The sequence below is a fragment of the Scyliorhinus torazame genome, chromosome 2 (assembly GCF_047496885.1).
Source record: "Scyliorhinus torazame isolate Kashiwa2021f chromosome 2, sScyTor2.1, whole genome shotgun sequence".
Lineage (NCBI taxonomy): Eukaryota > Metazoa > Chordata > Chondrichthyes > Carcharhiniformes > Scyliorhinidae > Scyliorhinus > Scyliorhinus torazame.
The window spans coordinates 231,792,866-231,812,339 of record NC_092708.1 but is presented as its reverse complement, the minus strand read 5'-3'; the positions used below and the strand labels follow the sequence as shown (position 1 = coordinate 231,812,339).

Sequence of the window (19,474 nt, the reverse complement as noted above, 5' to 3'; positions counted from 1 at the left end):
GTCTTATAACACCAGGTTAAAGTCCAACAGGTTTGTTTCGAATCACTAGCTTTCGGGACACAGCTCCTTCCTTCACCTGAGGAAGGAGCTGCGCTTCGAAGGAGAGCAATGTCTCTGGGGTGAGAGGTATAAAAGGTTCAATGTGGAAGCGTCACTGTTCTCAGTTTCCATTGGGCCTTGGATTGACCACCAAGGTTATGATGTGGTAGGTAGGTCGAACCATAAAGAGGACTTCGCCAGCTGGGTTCTTCATGGCTCAAGTCTCTTGCGGGAAATGATCTGAATACCTGGGGGCAAACCGGCATTCTGTTTCTAGTTGGAGAGGGACTGGAATCTGCTGTGACCTTAATGATGGGGCATTGACTGAGAGGCTTCTGGAATTGACTCTTTTCTAAATTTATTTTGGTCATCTCTCCAGAGTTGCAACTTTTGGAGTTGGGCTGCTTGTGACGCCTCCATGTATCTGGTGCTACGCCTAGATCCACACTGTGCACCCCCTCCCCACATCCCCAAGTCCCTGTGCGGATGTCCAATATGCACTCATACTATAGTATTAATTAAACTAAATGCCGCTGTCTTGACTCTAATACTCCAGTGGCGTCAGAAGGGAAGTTCAACTGTCTGCGGAGATTGTCCTTTGCTTCTGTTTGTCTTTTCATAGTTGCATTACCGTGAGAATTTGCTGTGTTCAGCACACTGCATTAACCCTTGGAAGTGTTGGCATCAATGAATGCGCATGATTCAGTGGGATGAATGTCTTGTGATGAGTTCTTGCATCTCGGAGCTTTTGGCACTGAGAAAACTTCACAAACCAAAACAAAGCTCCCTTTGATAGTTATGGATTGGAAACAAATGGAAACGCCTGTGATTTAACTCTGCATTTCTATTGAGACATTGGCTGGGAGAACACCATCATTATTATTGCTGTTATTTTTGCTGAAATAACATTTTGCATTGTGTAAAATAATTACTTTCTCATCTTTAGACTTTATAAGGCAGCATTTTTAAATTGCTTAACTAGGCTCAGAAAATCTAGCTTTGAGATAATATATATATTAATTGGAATGACTTCACAGCATGAATTATCTTGACAGAATGCAGTTACGCAAGTCAAAAACATGTGATTCAGTGATGGGCATCCAAGTGAGGCAAATTGGGATAAAAAAGTTGCAGATTAATACCGTCTGTTGATTACTTATTAACTAATTCATGTTTGAAGAGGATGTAAAGAGATCCATCGCAGATTAATTATCTTTTTAGGAATAATTTGCTTTAGGATATTTATAATATTCTAAATTTTGCAGCATTTTTCTGCTGTCAATTTATCCATTCCATGGCCTCGGGGTATGAATTACATACAATGTTTGTGCATACATATGTGAATTGTGCTTGACGTTTGTGGACAGACATCTGGGGCGTGATTTAACGGAAACATTTCTAAGTGCCATTTGAAAACTTTTGGCGGGTTGTTTCTCAACGGACGAATTGGCGAGATCGTGGCCCGCACTTAATGACACTGAGTGCAGGAATTGAACCCGCACGAGCTTCTGGCCGTGTGATTCGCTAGATTCTTACCTCAGCGTCTTTCCGCTAACAATTTGGCATCGACATTCAGTAGGGAGATTGATCTGTATGACCCACGTTGCTCTGGGTCTTTCTCCTGCTTCCGGATCAATAATATTGAAGCCTGTGACATTGTTGGGGCAAGGTCACCTCGCTCCCTTGCCTCATTAAATTCCCTCACCAGCAGTGGGCTTAGCAACCCAGAAAACTTCTTGTAGAATTCCACTGGGTAGTCATCCGGTCCCAGGGCCTTGCTCGCCTGCATGGCCTCCAATCCCTCTACTACTTCCACAATCCCGATCGGGGCTCCCAATCCCTCCACTAACCCTTCGGAAACTCCAACTCTTCCAAAAACTGCCTTGTCCCCTCCATCCCACCTGGGGGTTCCGACTCATACAGCCAACTGTAAAACTCCTTGAACACCCCGTACACCCCCGCTGGGTCCAAGGCCATGTTCCCTCCTCTGTCCTTCATTCCTCCTATCTCTCTGGCTGCTTCCCTCTTCCTTAGCTGGTGTGCTAACATCTTACTGGCCTTCTCAACATACTCATATATCACCCCCCATCGCCTTCCTCAACTGCCCCACCGCCTCCTTTCCTATGGATATCAGACCAAACTCCATCTGCAGCTTCTGCTGCTCCTTCAACAACCCGCCTCTGGGACTTCAGAATACCTTCTATCCACCTGAAGTATTGCCTTCACTAGCCTATCCACCTCTACCCACTCCACTATCTCCCTCTGAGCCCGTTTTGAAATTAGCTCTCTCCACCCCCCCCCCCCCCCCCCAACCACTGCCTTCAGCGCTTCCCACACCATTGCTGCCGAGACTTCTCCTGTATCGTTTATTTCCAAGTAGTTCTGGATGGCCTCCCTCACACGCCCGCACACCCGCTCATCCGCTAACAGTCCTACATCCAATCTCCATTGCGGGCGCTGACCACCCTCCTTGCCCACACGTAGATCCACTCAGTGTAGGGCACGGTCCAACATAGCAATCACTGAATACTCCGTATCCACCACCCCCACCAGTAGAGCCCTGTTCAGAATGAAAAAATCGATCCGGGAGTATAGTTTGTGCACGTGGGAAAAGAAAGAAAACTCCTTCGCTCTTGGCCGTCTGAACCTCCATGGTTTAACCTCCTCAAATGCGGGAACATCCGAGCCCTCTTGACTGGCCCATTCAACCCTCTCGTGTTCCAGGTGATCAGCCAGGTCGGGGGGCACCCTGCCCCCCCTAACCCCCCGCCGATCAACCATCACCCTTCTTAGGCCAGCCTCCAGCTCGCATCCCATGCCTCCTCAGGCACGCCCTCGGGCACCACCGTTCTCGACCTTCAGTCTGTCTCCCAACGCTAGTCCCTCCCCTGTCAGCAAAACAATTCACCCCCCCCCCCCCCCAACTAACAAAACAACAATCCCAACCCGCTATATCAAACTGGTCACCTGCTTGCCCCCCACTGTGCTTCCGTGTGCTAGTGGCCCAGCCAGCCTGCTAGCCCCCGCTCATGGCGCCAAGCATCCTACCCCCTATTGTTCTCCGTCACCCCGCTCGAGCATACATATGCAAAACATCACAATCCCCAACAAACACAAAGAAGAAAATACCCCCCCCCCCACAAAGACAAAGTTAACCCGCACTCAAAACAACAACTTCCCCAAAAATTGGTACAAAAACACTCAAAAAGAAAACCGATTTAGCAGCACAGGCACAGAATTACTCGCCCCCAAGTTCAATGTCCTCAATCACCTGTCAGTCTCCTGTCCTTGACAAAGTTCATCACCTCATCCGGCGATCCAAAATAATGTTTTTGGCCCTCGTAAGTGACCCACAAACGAGCTGGTCCAGCATGCCCAACTTCACCCCTTCTTGAAGAGAGCTGATATAACCTTGTTAAAGCTCGCTCTTTTAGCCGGTTCCGCACCCAAGTCCTGGTAAATGCGCAGCTCGCTGTCTTGTGTTGCCCTATTATGTATTTTCTTTTATTCCCTTTTCTTCTCATGTACTTAAAGATCTGTTGAGCTGCTCGCAGAAAAATACTTTTCACTGTACCTCGGTACACATGACAATAAACAAATCCAATCCAATCCCATTTGCAGGTCCTCTTCTTAATGGCCCACCTCAAGATCTGTTCCTTATCCAGGGACTAGTGCATTCACACCACCATTGACTTTGGCGTCTCATTCATCCGCGGCTTCCTCGCAAGCATTCTATGCACCCTATGTGCCCTGTCCACTTCCAGGGGTCGAGCAAATGCACCTTCGCCAAGCGGCTTCTCAAACATACACGCTAAGTATGCCCCTGCGTCCAATCCCTCGATGCCCTCTGGGAGACCAACAATCCTTAACTTCTGCCTGCGCGACCTGTTCTCCAAATCCTCCACCTTCTCCTGCAGCCTTTTCTGATGGTCCCTCATCTGATCCATCTCCGTTGCTATTGCGGTTAGCTGGGGCGGGATTCTCCCCTACCCAGCGGCGCGGGTGGTACCGGCGGGACGGAGTGGCGTGAACCACTCCGACGTCGGGCTGCCCCAAAGGTGCGGAATCCTCCGCACCTTCAGGGGCTAGGCGCGCCCCGGAGTGGTTGGCGTCCCGCCGGTTGGCGTGGAAGGCCTTTGGCGCCACGACAGCCAGGGCCGAAGGGACTCCGCTGGCCGGCGTGAGTCCGTGCATACGCGGGAGCGTCAGCGGCAGGGGGGTTCACCTACGTGTTGGCCATGCCGGAGGCTGATGGTCGGCGCGTAGGAAAAGAGTGCCCCACGGCAAAGGCCTGCCCGTGGATCAGTGGGCCCCAATTGCGGGCCGGGCCACCCCCCGGGGCCAGATCGCCCCGCACCATCCCCAGGACCCCGGAGCCCGCCCGCGCCGCCAGGTCCCACCAGTAAGGGACTTGGTTCAATTTACGCCAGCAGGACTTGCATAGAAGCAGCGGGACTTCTAACAAGGAGCCCGTCGACCGGCGCAGCGCGATTCCCGCCCCCGCCGTATCTCCGGTGCTGGAGAATTCGGCGGCCGGCGGGGGCAGGATTCACGCTGCCCCCCTGGCGATTCTCTGACCCGGCGGGGGGTCGGAAAATCCCGCCCCAGGTCCTCGTGCTCAGCCACCTTTTCCACCTTCTGGATCGCCAGTCCTTGGGCTTCCAACCTTTGCTCTACTTGATCAATCCCCGTCTTAATCGGGTCCAGGTACTCCTGTCGTTGTTTGGCAAAATTCCCCTGGAGGAATTTCACCAGCTGCTCCGTTGACCACTGGGCCGGCAACCCCAGCTCCTGAACCTCCGCCATGTTATCCTGTGCTGCAGGCTCCACTGTCTTCTTTGCCCAACAATCTCTTCTTTGCACCACTTTTGCGGGGAAATTTGCATACGTCCGTGTGCTCACCCTAACTTGAAGGTGTACCTCAGCAAGAGCCCCTAGCTGTTCAAGTGAAGACAAGCTGAGGGTAGTAGAGCGGAGCTGCTGATTGGCCAAGTGAAGACATGCAGAGGGCAGTAGAGCGGAGATGCTGATTGGCTTTTGCGGGGGAAATTTGCATACGTCCGTGTGCTCACCCTAACTTGAAGGTGGTTTCTGGAGGAGCTGTTGTCAAGTGACACTTAAACCCGAAACACTTCTTCAGTGTTTCCCTCCCTACCCCCTCCTCTAACCAAAAAAAACCAAACCGCTGTAAAGATCAAGAGGAAGGCTCGAGGGCAGGTAGAAGTCGAAAGAAGTTGAACCGTAATGTCACAGCCTGGAGGTAAGGGACTGGCTGGTGAGTGGTAAGAAGTTTTTCTTTTATTTTCCCTCCGGGTGCAGAGGTTGCTGAGTCAGTGCTTGCTGAGAAGGGGCGGAAATAACAGGTAAGCTCTTTCTTTCTTTTTCTTTTTTTATCTAGAGGGGATGGCAGGGAAGGTAGTGCAATGTTCCTCCTGCAGAATGTTTGAGATGAGGGACGCCGTCAGTGTCCCTGCTGATTTCATCTGTGGGAAGTGCACCCATCTCCAGCTCCTCAGAAACCACGTTAGGGAACTGGAGCTGGATGAACTTTGGATCATTCGGGAGGCAGAGGTGGTCAGAGATAGAAGCTTCAGAGATGTAGTTACTCCGAAGAATAAAGATAGATGGGTGACGGTGAGAGGGGCTGGGAGGAAGCAGTCAGTACAGGGATCCCCTGTGGTCGTTCCCCTTAGTAACAAGTATACCGCTTTGGATACTGTTAGGGGGGATGACTTACCAGGGGTAAGCCATGGGGCACAGAGTCTGTCCCTGTTGCTCAGAAGGGAAGGGGGGAGAGGAGTAGAGCATCAGTCATTGGAGACTCCATAGTTAGGGGGATAGATAGGAGATTCTATGGGAACGAGAGAGACTCGCAAATGGTGTGTTGCCTCCCAGGTGCCAGGGTGCGTGATGTCTCGGATCGTGTTTTCGGGATCCTTAAGGGGGAGGGGGAGCAGCCCCAAGTCGTGGTCCACATAGGTACCAACGACATAGGTAGGAAAAGGGATAGGGATGTAAGGCAGGAATTCTGGGTGCTAGGGTGGAAACTTAGATCTAGGACAAACAGAGTTATTATCTCTGGGTTGTTACCCGTGCCACGTGTTAGCGAGACGAGGAATAGGGAGAGAGAGGAGTTGTACACGTGGCTACAGAGATGGTGCAAGAGGGAGGGTTTCAGATTTCTGGATAATTGGGGCTCATTCTGGGATCGGTGGGACCTCTACAAACGGGATGGTCTACACCTGGACCAGAGGGGTACCAATATCCTGGGTGGGAAATTTGCTAATGCTCTTCGGGAGGGTTTAAACTAGTTCAGCAGGGGCTTGGGAACCTGAATTGTAGCTCCAGTATACAGGAGGTTGAGAGTAGTGAGGTCATGAGTAAGGTTTCAAAGTTGCAGGAGTGTACTGGCAGGCAGGAAGGTGGTTTAAAGTGTGTCTTCTTCAATGCCAGGAGCACCCGGAATAAGGTGGGTGAACTTGCGGCATGGGTTGGTACCTGGGACTTCGATGTTGTGGCCGTTTCGGAGACATGGATAGAGCAGGGACAGGAATGGTTGTTGCAGGTGCCGGGGTTTAGATATTTCAGTAAGCTCAGGGAAGGTGGTAAAAGAGGGGTAGGGGTGGCATTATTGGTCAAGAACAGTATTACGGTGGCAGAAAGGACATTTGATGAGGACTCGTCTACTGAGGTAGTATGGGCTGAGGTTAGAAACAGGAAAGGAGAGGTCACCCTGTTCGGGGTTTTCTATAGGCCTCTGAAAAGTTCCAGAGATGTAGAGGAAAGGATTGCAAAGATGATTCTGGATAGGAGCGAAAGCAACAGGGTAGTTGTTATGGGGGACTTTAACTTTCCAAATATTGACTGGAAACGCTGTAGTTCGGGTACTTTAGATGGGTCCGTTTTTGTCCAATGTGTGCAGGAGGGTTTCCTGACACAGCATGTAGATAGGCCAACGAGAGGCGAGGCCATATTGGATTTGGTACTGGGTAATGAACCAGGACAGGTGTTAGATTTGGAGATAGGTGAGCACTTTGGTGATGGTGACCACAATTCGGTTATGTTTACTTTAGCGATGGAAAGGGATAGGTATATACCACAGGGCAAGAGTTATAGCTGGGGGAAAGGCAATTATGATGCGATGAGGCAAGACTTAGGATGCATTGGATGGAGAGGAAAACTGCAGGGGATGGGCACAATGGAAATGTAGAGCTTGTTCAAGGAACAGCTACCTCGTGTCCTTGATAAATATGTACCTGTCAGGCAGGGAAGAAGTGGTCGAGTGAGGGAACCGTGGTTTACTAAAGCAGTCGAAACACTTGTCAAGGGGAAGAAGGAGGCTTATGTAAAGATGAGACATGAAGGTTCAGTTAGGGCGCTCGAGAGTTACAAGTTAGCTAGGAAGGACCTAAAGAGAGAGCCAGGAGGGGACATGAGAAGTCTTTGGCAGGTAGGATCAAGGATAACCCTAAAGCTTTCTATAGATATGTCAGGAATAAAGGAATGACTTGGGTAAGAGTAGGGCCAGTCAAGGACAGTAGTGGGAAGTTGTGCTTGGAATCTGAGGAGATAGGAGAGGTGCTAAATGAATATTTTTTGTCAGTATTCGCACAGGAAAAAATACAATGTTGTCGAGGAGAATACTGAGATTCCGGCTACTAGACCGGAAGGGCTTGAGGTTCATAAGGAGGAGGTGTTAGCAATTCTGGAAAGTGTGTAAATAGATAAGTCCCCTGGGCCAGATGGGATTTATCCTAGTATTCTCTGGGAAGTTAGGGAGGAGATTGCTGGGCCTTTGGCTTTGATCTTTAAGTCATCTTTGTCTCCAGGAATAGTGCCAGAAGACTGGAGGATAGCAAATGTTGTCCCCTTGTTCAAGAAGGGGAGTCGAGACAACCCCAGTAACTATAGACCAGTGAGCCTTACTTCTGTTGTGGGCAAAACCTTGGAAAGGTTTATAAGAGATAGGATGTATAATCATCTGGAAAGGAATAATTTGATTAGAGATAGTCAACACGGTTTTGTGACGGCTAGGTCGTGCCTCACAAACCTTATTGAGTTCTTTGAGATGGTGACCAAACAGGTGGATGAGGGTAAAGCAGTTGATGTGGTGTGTATGGATTTCAGTAAAGCGTTTGATAAGGTTCCCCATGGTAGGCTACTGCAGAAAATACGGAAGCATGGGATTCAGGGTGATTTAGCAGTTTGGATCAGAAATTGGCTAGCTGGAAGAAGACAAAGGGTGGTGGTTGATGGGAAATGTTCAGACTGGAGTCCAGTTACTACTGGTGTACCACAAGGATTTGTTTTGGGGCCACTGCTGTTTGTCATTTTTATAAATGACCTGGAGGAGGGCGTAGAAGGATGGGTGAGTAAATTTGCAGATGATATTAAAGTCGGTGGAGTTGTGGACAGTGCGGAAGGATGTTACAAGTTACAGAAGGACATAGATAAGCTACAGCGCTGGGCTGAGAGGTGGCAAATGGAGTTTAATGCAGAAAAGTGTGAGATGATTCATTTTGGAAGGAATAACAGGAAGACAGAGTACTGGGCTAATGGTACGGTTCTTGGCAGTGTGGATGAGCAGAGAGATCTCGGTGTCTGTGTACATAGATCCATGAAAATTGCCACCCAGGTTGAGAGGGTTGTTAATAAGGCGTACGGTGTGTTAGCTTTTATTGGTAGAGGGATTGAGTTTCGGAGCCATGAGGTCATGTTGCAGCTGTACAAAACTCTGGTGCGGCCGCATTTGGAGTATTGCGTGCAATTCTGGTCGCCGCATTATAGGAAGGATGTGGAAGCATTGGAAAGGGTGCAGAGGAGATTTACCAGAATATTGCCTGGTATGGAGGGAAGATCTTGTGAGGAAAGGCTGAGGGACTTGAGGCTGTTTTCGTTAGAGAGAAGAAGGTTAAGAGGTGACTTAATTGAGGCATACAAGATGATCAGAGAATTGGATAGGGTGGAGAGTGAGAGCCTTTTTCCTCGGATGGTGATGTCTAGTACGAGGGGACATAGCTTTAAATTGAGGGGAGATTGATATAGGACAGATGTAGGAGGTAGGTTCTTTACTCAGAGTAGTAAGGGCGTGGAATGCCCTGCCTGCAACAGTAGTGGACTCACCAACACTAAGGGCATTCAAATGGTCATTGGATAAACATATGGACGATAAGGGAATAGTGTAGATGGGCTTTAGAGTGGTTTCACAGGTCGGCGCAACATCGAGGGCCGAAGGGCCTGTACTGCGCTGTAATGTTCTCTGTTCTATGTTCTGGTCCATGACTCTATAAACTGGTGGGGGATTCCTCTTCTCTGCCTCACCAGTCTCCAATTTTACCGATTAAATCCCCCATAAATCGGGGGAAAAGGTCCCAAAAGTCCACCATGAGCGGGAGCTATCAAATTAGCGACCTCTCACTCCATGGCCACCACCGGAAGTCAGCACTGTCATTTTCACTGCCTGCACCCACCCTGCCAGCAACAGGGGCAGCACATCCACCTTTTCGAGTCCACCAACCTAGCCAAGTTCAATTTATGCAACTTCGCCCAACTCTGTTCCACCTGGATACCCATATACCTGAAACCCGCTCCCACCGCCCTAAAAGGCAACTCTCCTAATCTCCTTTCCTGCCCTCTGGTCTCAATCGGGAACAGCTCGCTCTTTCCCATGTTCAATTTGTCTCCCGAAAACCGGGCAAATTCTCCCAGGATCTCCATGGTACCTCCGATGCTGCCTGCCGGGTCCGAAATATACAGTAACATATAAAAAATACATAAATATATACTAACAGGTCCATCTACAATGAGACCCTGTGCTTGATGCCCCTCCGTTTAATCCCTCGCAGTCCCTCGAAGCCCAAAGCGCCATTGCCAGCGTCTCTAACGCTAAGGCGAAAAGCAACGGTGAGAGGGAGTACCCCTGCCTAGTCTCTCGATGCAGCCCGAAGTTACTGGTGAAGGTGTTGGCATCGCGAATTGAGGACTGTGTGCAAGGAATGTTAGGCGAGGATCAGACAGGTTTTATGAAGGGGAGGCAGTTGTCAGCGAATGTGAGAAGGCTGCTCAATGAAATCATTATGCCTTCGGAGGGGCATGCGGTGGAGATATGGTGGCAGCATGGTAACACAGTGGTTAGCTCAATTGCTTCACAGCTCCAGGGTCCCAGATTCGATTCCCGGCTTGGGTCACTGTCTGTGCAGAGTCTGCACGTTCTCCCCGTGTGTGCGTGGGTTTCTTCCGGGTGCTCCGGTTTCCTCCCACAGTCAAAAGATGTGCAGGTTAGGTGGATTGGCCATGCTAAATTGCCCTTCGTGTCCAAAATTGCCCTTAGTGTTGGGTGGGGTTACTGGGTTATGGGGATAGGGTAGAGGTGTGGGGTTGGGTAGGGTTCTCATTCCAAGAGCTGGTGCAGACTCGATGGGCCGAATGGCCTCCTGCACTGTAAATTCTATGAAACCCCGGACTCACTTGGTTCATCCGCATGCTCACAACCGCTGCCTTGTGTAGCAGCCGGACCCAATCCACCCTACCTGAACCGCACCGGCACCTCCAACACATCCGTCCACTTCACCCGATCAAATGCCTTCTCCGCGTCCATTGCCACCACTATCTCCACCTCATGCCCCTCCGAAGGCATAATGATTTCATTGAACAACCTTCTCACATTCGCTGACAACTGCCTCCCCTTCATAAAACCTGTCTGATTCTCGCCTATCATCCCTGGCACACAGTCCTCCATTTACGATGCCAACACCTTCACCAGTAACTTGGCATCCACATTCAATAGTAATATTGGGTGGTACAACCCACACTACTCCAGGTCCTTGCCCCTCTTCAAAATCAGGGAGATGGAATGGAGGTGCCCCCCCCCTTCTCCCTTTCTTCATTATAGGCCTCACCAGCAATAGCCCCATGTCCACGCAAAACTTTTCATAAAGCTCTACTGGGAACCTGTCCGGCCCCGGCACCTTCCCTGCTTGTATTGACCCCATACCATCCATCACATCCCTCAGCCCAATCTGGGCCCCCAGTCCCTAAACCAGCCCTTCCTCCACTTTGGGGAAACTCTAACTTATCCAGGAATAGCCGCATCCCCTTAACCCCAGTTGGGGGCTCTGACTTGTAGAGCCTCCTATAAAATGCTTTGAACACCCTATTGACCCCCCTCCGGGTCCATCACCACCTTATCCTTATCATCCCTGACTTTACTGATCTCCCTCAACAACTCCTGTTTTCTCAACTGATGGGCCAACATCCTACTCGCCTTTCCCGTATACTCATTCACTGCCCTTCTGGCTCTCAGCAGCTGCCCCACCGCCTTCCCCGTAGAAACTAGCCCAAACTCCATCTGGAGACTCTGCCTCGACGTGAACAATCCTGACTCCAGCGCCTCTGAATATCTCCTGTCCACCCTCGATCTCGTCCATCAGTCTTGCCCCCTCCTCCTGCCATGTTTTCTCCCTATGCGGCTGAATTGATATGTACTCCCCCCTGACTACAGTCTTGAGTGCCTCTCACAGTGTTGTGGCTGTGACCTCCCTCGTGTTGTTCAGGTCCATGTAACCCCCCATCCCCCCCCAAACGGGCCACCCCCAAATCCACCCAATGCGGCGCATGCTCGGAAACCACAATCTTCCTCTGTGCTTATTGTTCAGGAACTCAACCAACTGGGCAGGCAGCGTCCCCCCCTTGGCCTCCGCCATCTTTTCCTGTGGCCCACCACAAAGGCTCTCCTGCTCCAGCTGCTCTTTCTTTCTTGCACCACTCCTTGTTCCCGGATCTATCTTCCAACCACACCAGAGGAGTATTACCGTCCCCAGGCACTCCTGTACCTTTTGCCCTCAAATACTATGTCCTTCGGGCAGGAAAAGAGTAAAACATCTGCCTTGAGCAGGAGTCACCAAATGTGCAACCACTCACGCTATGGCTGCCACCGGAAGTCTTTGTGAGCGTGTGTTGTGGGGGTTGCCGTTCGGGTCGGGCAATGGGGAAGGGAAGGAAGGACGGAAATGGAGGGGGAAGGTGGGGAATGGGGGGTAAGGGAGGAAAGGGGATGGGTGAGCTGACTGACAAAGCTGTGTCCTGAGAATCAGATGAGGATGAGGGCCTCGCTGGTCATCCGGGCAAGCCGGACCGTCGTCATAGTCGCCTACCCTCCTCTTGTGGGTCCTCCCCGCCCTTGTCCTCCATCCTCTCCTGGAAGGCCTCCTCCTCTTCAGACGAGGCTGCATGTCCCTCCTCTTCCAGCTTGTTGCCCCATTGTTGTGCCAGGTTGTGGAGGGCACAGAAAACCACTAAAAAAATGGGGCGTGATCGAGATCGGCATATTTAAATAAACCATTAGTCTCATTTAAATACACGGACAATGCTTTCGCATGACGCCCAGGAGTCAATGGCCGCATCTGCGAGCCCTCAACTGGGTGCCGTTTAGCACTAGTTTCCACAAATGTGTACCAGGCGTGATGGCATGTTGGGAGTCTCTCAGATCATTAGAGACACTCGCATGATCAGGGACAGAGTAGGCTAGTACCCTGCACCCCCCCCCCCCCCAGCACCCGGGCACCTTGTCACTGCCAGCCTGGCACCCTAGCAGTGCCACCAAAACACCCTTGCAGCACCAATCTGGAAGTTCCAGGGTGTCAGGGGCATTTCCAGGGTGCCAGGATGGCAGTTGGGGGTCTGGGGAGCCTTGCCATGTGAGGAGGGGTTGAGGTGGTGAGGGGGGGGGGGGGGGGGGGGTGGATCCAATGGCAAAGAAAAGGTTGGGGGATGTGAAGGATGGTTTCTGAAAAGGGAGGGTGAAGAGATGGCAGGAGCGGGTGAAAATGGCACCTCGAGCTCGCTAGTACAGGAACTCTACTGCATTGTGGCCTCGGTGGGGAGAAACTCCCTGAGGCCGAAACAACGAGAAAAGTGCCGTTGACAGTTCATGGTAGCACAGTGGTTAGCACAGTTGCCTCACAGCTCCAGGGTTCCACGTTCGATTCCCGGCTGGGTCACTGTCCGTACGGAGTCTGTACGTTCCCCCGTGTCTGCGTGGGTTTCCTCTGGGTGCTCCGGTTTCCTCTAACAAAGATGTGCAGGTTAGGTGGATTGGCCATGCTAAATTGCCCTTCGTGTCCAGTGGGGGTTACTGGGCTACGGGGATAGGGTAGATACGTGGGCTTCAGTAGGGTGCTCTTTGTAGGGGCTGGTGCAGACTTGATAGGCGGAATGGCCTCCTTCGGCACTGCGAAGTCTATGAATAAAGTATATTCTATGGTTCTATGACTAGTGAATCGCAGCCTCCGAGAAACAGCGTGCCGAAAGTCGACTTTGTTTTAAGTCCACTGAATAACGCCCAAAGAAACTTTGTGACAACCCCAGTTCTCTAAACATATATTACACATAAACCACACAGCACAACATAACCCCAGTTTCAGGTCCAGTACAGAACCAGCATAATTCCATACAACTGGGGGCAGCACGGTAGCATAGTGGTTAGCACAACTGCTTCACAGCTCCAGGGTCCCAGGTTCGATTCCCGGCTTGGGTCACTGTCTGTGCGGAGTCTGCACGTCCTCCCCGTGTGTGCCTGGGTTTCCTCCGGGTGCTCCGGTTTCCTCCCACAGTCCAAAGATGTGCAGGTTAGGTGGATTGGCCCTCTTCAATTGCCCTCAATGTTCAAAATTGCCCTTAGTGTCGGGTGGGGTTACTGGGTGATAGGGTGGAGGTGTGGGCTTGGGTAGGGTGCTCTTTCCAAGAGCCAGTGCAGACTTGATGGGCCGAATGGCCTCCTTCTGCACTGTAAATTCTATGGAAAAAAAAACTGTACAGAGGACCAGCAGCTAGATATTCGGATTATGATCAGTGCCATCAACGTCTCCCAATAAAAGGGACGGGGAACTACCAGGAGTGATGCACACCCGCCATAGTTAATGAGAAAGAGAAAAAAAAGCTGCTCAGTCAAACAAAAAAGCATCCCGCTCACACGGCGAGTGGGGCGGGGGAGGGGGTGGAAACAGGATATCAATTAACGTGCGGGTCTCTACTCAACCCCATACCCCTACACATGGAAGAGTCCTCTCAGGATGTCCCTAATTCCCTAATAAGTGCCTTCGAGTAGGGTGTAATTTTTGATGGAATGTTTGATGGTTCAGAGCAACGAAGCTGACATTTTTTGCTGATTTCAATCTTTGTTGATTCTGGGAGGAGTGGGTTCCATTGTGCAGCCTGTGTTGGAGCCCTGAGTGATGGACTGGCTTCCACACTAATCACCCAGAATTTGCAGTCCATTTCAGATGGGTAATGACGGTGAATGCTGACAGTCCCCTCTGCAAAATTGGCCTCCTCATTTTGAATGCAAGTTCTAGCCAAGTGTCACATCATTTGAATCATTTAACCACAGTTTTTCGAACATGCTACATAACCGTCGGAGCTTTGAAGATAGTCCAAGTTCCATTTGTTCTTTTGGCGTAATGCTGTAATTTCAAGGATTTTTGATCATTCCTCAATCGTGCAGAAGCAAGATGAGAAATATTTTGTTACTTCTGAAGCATGTGTAAGCTGTGCATAAACCTAATTTGCTGAAGACCCAGTGGACTGGCTCTTGGCAGAATATTTTCAACATGAGAATGAGGTGGAGGCAGGTTCAATTGAGGCATTGATGAGAGAATTAGATGATTAACTGACAAAAGGAAGCATGGGCAGACTCACGGTGAGAAGTTGTGCGAACGATACTCGGGCATTGTTGCTTCGGAGAGTCGGCACTGGGCTGAATGGCGTTCTTTTGTGCTGAGTTGTAACAATTTGGTGATTATGTTGAGCCAAAGACACAACATAGAAGCTATGTTTAGAAATGTGTTGGGTGAAGTGGATGGGGGGCTTCTGGGAAGTGGGGAGAGGGGACCGATGGTAACAAAAGGATGGGGCGGGCCAGGCTGGATTGGCAGGGCCCAGGGTAATGGTGATGGTAGATCGGAGGGGGGAGGGGGGGGAAGAGACCTCCCGGTCAGAATGGTGAGATGGAACGTGAAGGGGTTAAGGGGACCGGCAAAGAGAAATGAGAGATTTTTTCATACTTGAAGAGTTTAAAAGCTGATGTGGTGATGCTGCAGGAGACCCATCTAAGGATCAGGTGAGGCTTAGCAAGGGGTGGGTGAGTCTGGTGTTTCTCTCGGGGTTTGATAGTAGGGCTCGGGTGGCGGCGTTCTTGCTGGGCAAGAGGGTGAGATTTCAGATGGAGAAGGTGGTGGCAGATCAGAGGGGCAGGATCGTTATGGGTGCATTTGGGAGGAGGCTGGTGGTACTGGTAAGCATATAAGCCCCCAATTGGGATGATGCGGCTCATGAAGAGAACGTTGGGTGCCATTCCGGATCTGGATACCCACGAGTTGATAGTGGGGGTGGGAATTGGAACACAGTGCTGGAGCCAAGGGTAGACCGGTCCGAGCCACGCTTGCTGACCCGGTTGGGGGGTGAAGATGTTGACTGGCTCATGAAGGAGATGGGGGGATGGACCTGCGGAGAGTTTTACACCTAAGGGAACGGCAATATTTGTTTTTCTCCCCGGTGCACAAGGTGTTCTCAAGGATTGACTTTGTTGTGGTGGGGGAGGTGCTGTTGACCGGAGTTAAGAGGTCGGAGTATTCTGCAATTGTGATTTTGTATCACACTCCACATTGGATGGATGTGGTACTGGAGAAGGGGGCAGCCCAGAAGCTGGGGTGGAGATGGATGTGGGGTTGTTGGCGGATCGGAGCTTCTGTGACAAGATAGGGAAGGCGATTGAGGAGTATGTGGGGTTCAACTGCACTGGGGAGGTCTCCCTGTTGGTCGTCTGGGAGGCTCTGAAGGCAGTGGTGAGGGGAGAGGTGATCTTGTTTATGGCTATTGTTATAACCTGCCTACTTACGATTGGCTGGGGACTAATGACTATCCCACAATCCTATGGGAGTATGAACTTCCCCAATGAGGGGGGCGGAGAAACTCCTAGTATAAATAAGCTGGCCAGTTCAGGAACCAGCAGGAAGGAGAAGGTAGCAAGGGAAGTTACTGCTACTGTTATGTATATATTGTTATAGTAAATAAACGTTATTATTTTGTATCCTTAAAACTCGTGCTGGATTCTTCGTGGCCCTTACGAAAGCTATGTTGGAGGAGAAGGAGGAATACCAACAGCTGATAGAAGAGATATGGGAGGTATGCGGGGGGGCCAGGACCCGGGGCTCCTGGCAAAGAGGAAGGAGTTGCAAGCATTGTTTGACGTATTGTCCATGGGGAAGGCAGTCTGTCAGTTGAGAAGGACGAGGAGGGCTGTCGATGAGTATGGGGAGAAGGCAGGGAGTATGTTGGTCGGTCAGCTCTGTAGGGAGGCTGCGGCGTGGGAGATAGTTCAGGTGCAGGACAGGACGGTGGTGGCTCCGGAACAGATTTTTAAAAAAATTTATTTTAAAAATGTTTTTATTGAAGTTTTCACAAAATATCAACAACAAAATGAAAAAGGGACCCAATAGAATTAAATACAAAACAAAATAAAACAACCCCTGTGCCCCCCTCCCCTCTACACATAAATAATAAATTAACACCCCGGATTAACACATAGCAAATATATACACCCCCTCAGATCCCCCAGTGCAGACAAACAAAAATAAAATAGAACGCCCTGCCTAAAGAACGCCTTCGGGCTAAGAATGGGGAGGCACTGGAACAGGAAAAAAAACCTTGGCAGCACAGTCACCTTGACTGACTGCACCCTACCCGCCAGGGACAGCGGCAACGCGTCCCCCTCTTAAACCCCTCCTCCATTTGCTCCACTAGCCTCGTGAAATCAAGTCTGTGCAGGGCCCCCCAGCTCCTGGCCACCTGGACCCCCAAATACCTGAAGCTCCTCTCCGCCCTTTTTAGTGGGAGCTCGCCAATCCCTCTCTCCTGGTCCCCTGGGTGAACCACGAACAACTCGCTCTTCCCCATGATGAGCTTGTACCCTGAGAAATCCCCGAACTCCCTGAGGATCCTCATTACCTCCGGCATTCACCCCACCGAGCCCGCCACATATAGCAGCAAGTCGTCCGTATAGAGCGACACCCTATGCTCCTCCCCACCCCGCACCAATCCTCTCCAGTTCCTCGACTCCCTCAGTGCCATAGCCAGGGGTTCAGTCGCCAGTGCGAAGAGCAGGGGGGACAGGGGACACCCCTGCCTCGTCCCTCGATGCAACCGAAAGTACTCGGACCTCCTCTTGTTCATGGCCACATTCGCCATTGGGACCTCGTACAACAGCCTAACCCACCTGACGGACTCCTCCCCAAAACCGAACCTCTTCAGCACCTCCCACAAGTACCCCCACTCTACCCTATCGAAGGCCTTCTCCGTGTCCATCGCCACCACTATCTCCACCTCCCCCTCCCTCGCCGGCATCATAATAACGTTCGGGAGCCTCTGCACATTCGCGTTCAACTGCCTCCCCTTCACGAATCCCGTCTGGTCTTCGTGGATCACCTGCGGCACCCAGTCCTCAATTCTCGTGGCTAAGACCTTTGCCAGCACCTTGGCATCTACGTTTAACAACAAAATCGGCCTGTAAGACCCACACTGCAGGGGATCCTTGTCCCTCTTCAGGATCAAGGAGATCAGTGCCTGGAACATCGTTGGGGGCAAAGCTCCCCCCCCCTTGCCTCATTGAAGGTCCTAACCAGCAACGGGCCCAACATGTCCACATATTTTCTGTAGAATTCGACCGGGAAACTGTCCCCGGTGTCTTCCCTGCCTGCATGCTCCCTATCCCTTTGGCCAGCTCCTCCAGCCCAATCGGGGCCCCTAATCCTTCCACCAGCCTCTCCTCCACCTTCGGGAACCTCAATTGGTCCAGAAAGCGGCCCATCCCTCCTTCCTCCAGTGGGGGCTCGGACCGATACAGTTCCTCACAAAAGTCCCTGAAGACCCCATTGATGCCAACCCCACTCCGCACGACACTCCCTCCCCTATCCTTAACTCCCCCGATCTCCCTAGCTGCATCCCGCTTCCGAAGCTGATGCGCCAGCATCCGACTTGCCTTTTCCCCATATTCATAAATCGCCCCCTGGGCCTTCCTCCACTGTGCCTCCGCCTTCCTGGTGGTCACCAGGTCGAATTCGGCCTGGAGGCTACGCCTCTCCCTCAACAGTCCCTCTTCAGGCACCTCCACTTACCTCCTGTCTACCTTCACCATCTCCCCCACCAGCCTCTCCCCCTCCCTCTGCTCTCTCCTCTCCTTTTGGGCCCTAATGGAGATCAGCTCTCCCCTAACCACCGCCTTCAGCGCCTCCCAGACCATCCCCACCCGGACCTCCCCGTTATTGTTGGCCTCCAGGTATCTCTCTATGCTTCCTCGGACCCGCTCACTCACCTCCTCGTCCGCCAACAGCCCCACCTCCAAGCGCCACAGCGGGTGCTGGTCCCTCTCCTCCCCCAGCTCTAAGTCCACCCAATGCGGGGCGTGATCCGAAATGGCTATTGCCGAATACTCGGTATCCTCTACTATCGCTATCAGTGCCCTGCTAATAATTTAAAAAAGTCGATCCGGGAATAGGCCTTATGAACATGCGAGAAGAATGAAAATTCCCTAGCCCCCGGCCTTGCAAATCGTCAAGGGTCCACCCCTCCCATCTGGTCCATAAACCCCCTCAGCACTTTAGCCGCCGCCGGCTTCCTACCCGTCCTAGACCTTGAGCGGTCCAGTGCCGGATCCAACACTGTGTTAAATTCCCCCCCCCCCCCCCCATTATCAGGCTCCCCCACTTCCAAGTCCGGGATCCGACCCAACATGCGCCGCATAAAACCCGCATTGTCCCAGTTCGGGGCGTACACATTGACCAGTACCACCCTCTCTCCCTGTAACTTACCACTTACCATTATGTACCTACCGCCATTGTCTGTCACAATGCTCAACGCCTCGAACGACACCCTCTTTCCCACCAAGATCGCCACCCCCCGATTTTTGGCATCCAGCCTCGAGTGAAACACCTGACCTACCCACCCCTTCCTCAATCTTACCTGGTCTGCCACCTTCAGCTGTGTCTCCTGGAGCATAACCACATCCGGCTTCAGCCCCTTCAGGTGCGCGAACACCCGGGACCGCTTGACCAGCCCGTTCAGTCCCCTTGCATTCCAGGTTATCAGCGGGTCAGGGGGCTACCCGCCCCCTCTCCCCCGCCGACTAGCCATAACCCCTCCTCGGCCAGCCAAGTGCCCGCACCCCACGCCCGGCCATTCCCCACGGCGGCAGACGCCCGGTCCCAACCCCCTCTACTTGCTCCAGCTCCCCCTTGACTATACCAGCTGATGCGACCATCAATTCACCGACGGGGGTCTGCCACCATGGGGAATGCGCGCGAGGGCTTTGAGGCCGCGTAGGTAGTCATCTAGCGACTTCCAGGGGCGCTGGCGGCGAGTGGTGAAGATGTGTTGCGCGTAGACC

At 51.7% G+C, this 19,474-nt stretch overlaps 1 protein-coding gene across 1 annotated transcript in view; it reads left to right on the top strand.

The window, feature by feature from the left end:
- The window catches only part of fmn1 (formin 1), a 639,512-nt gene that overhangs the window by 70,192 nt on the left and 549,846 nt on the right, over nt 1-19,474 (top strand).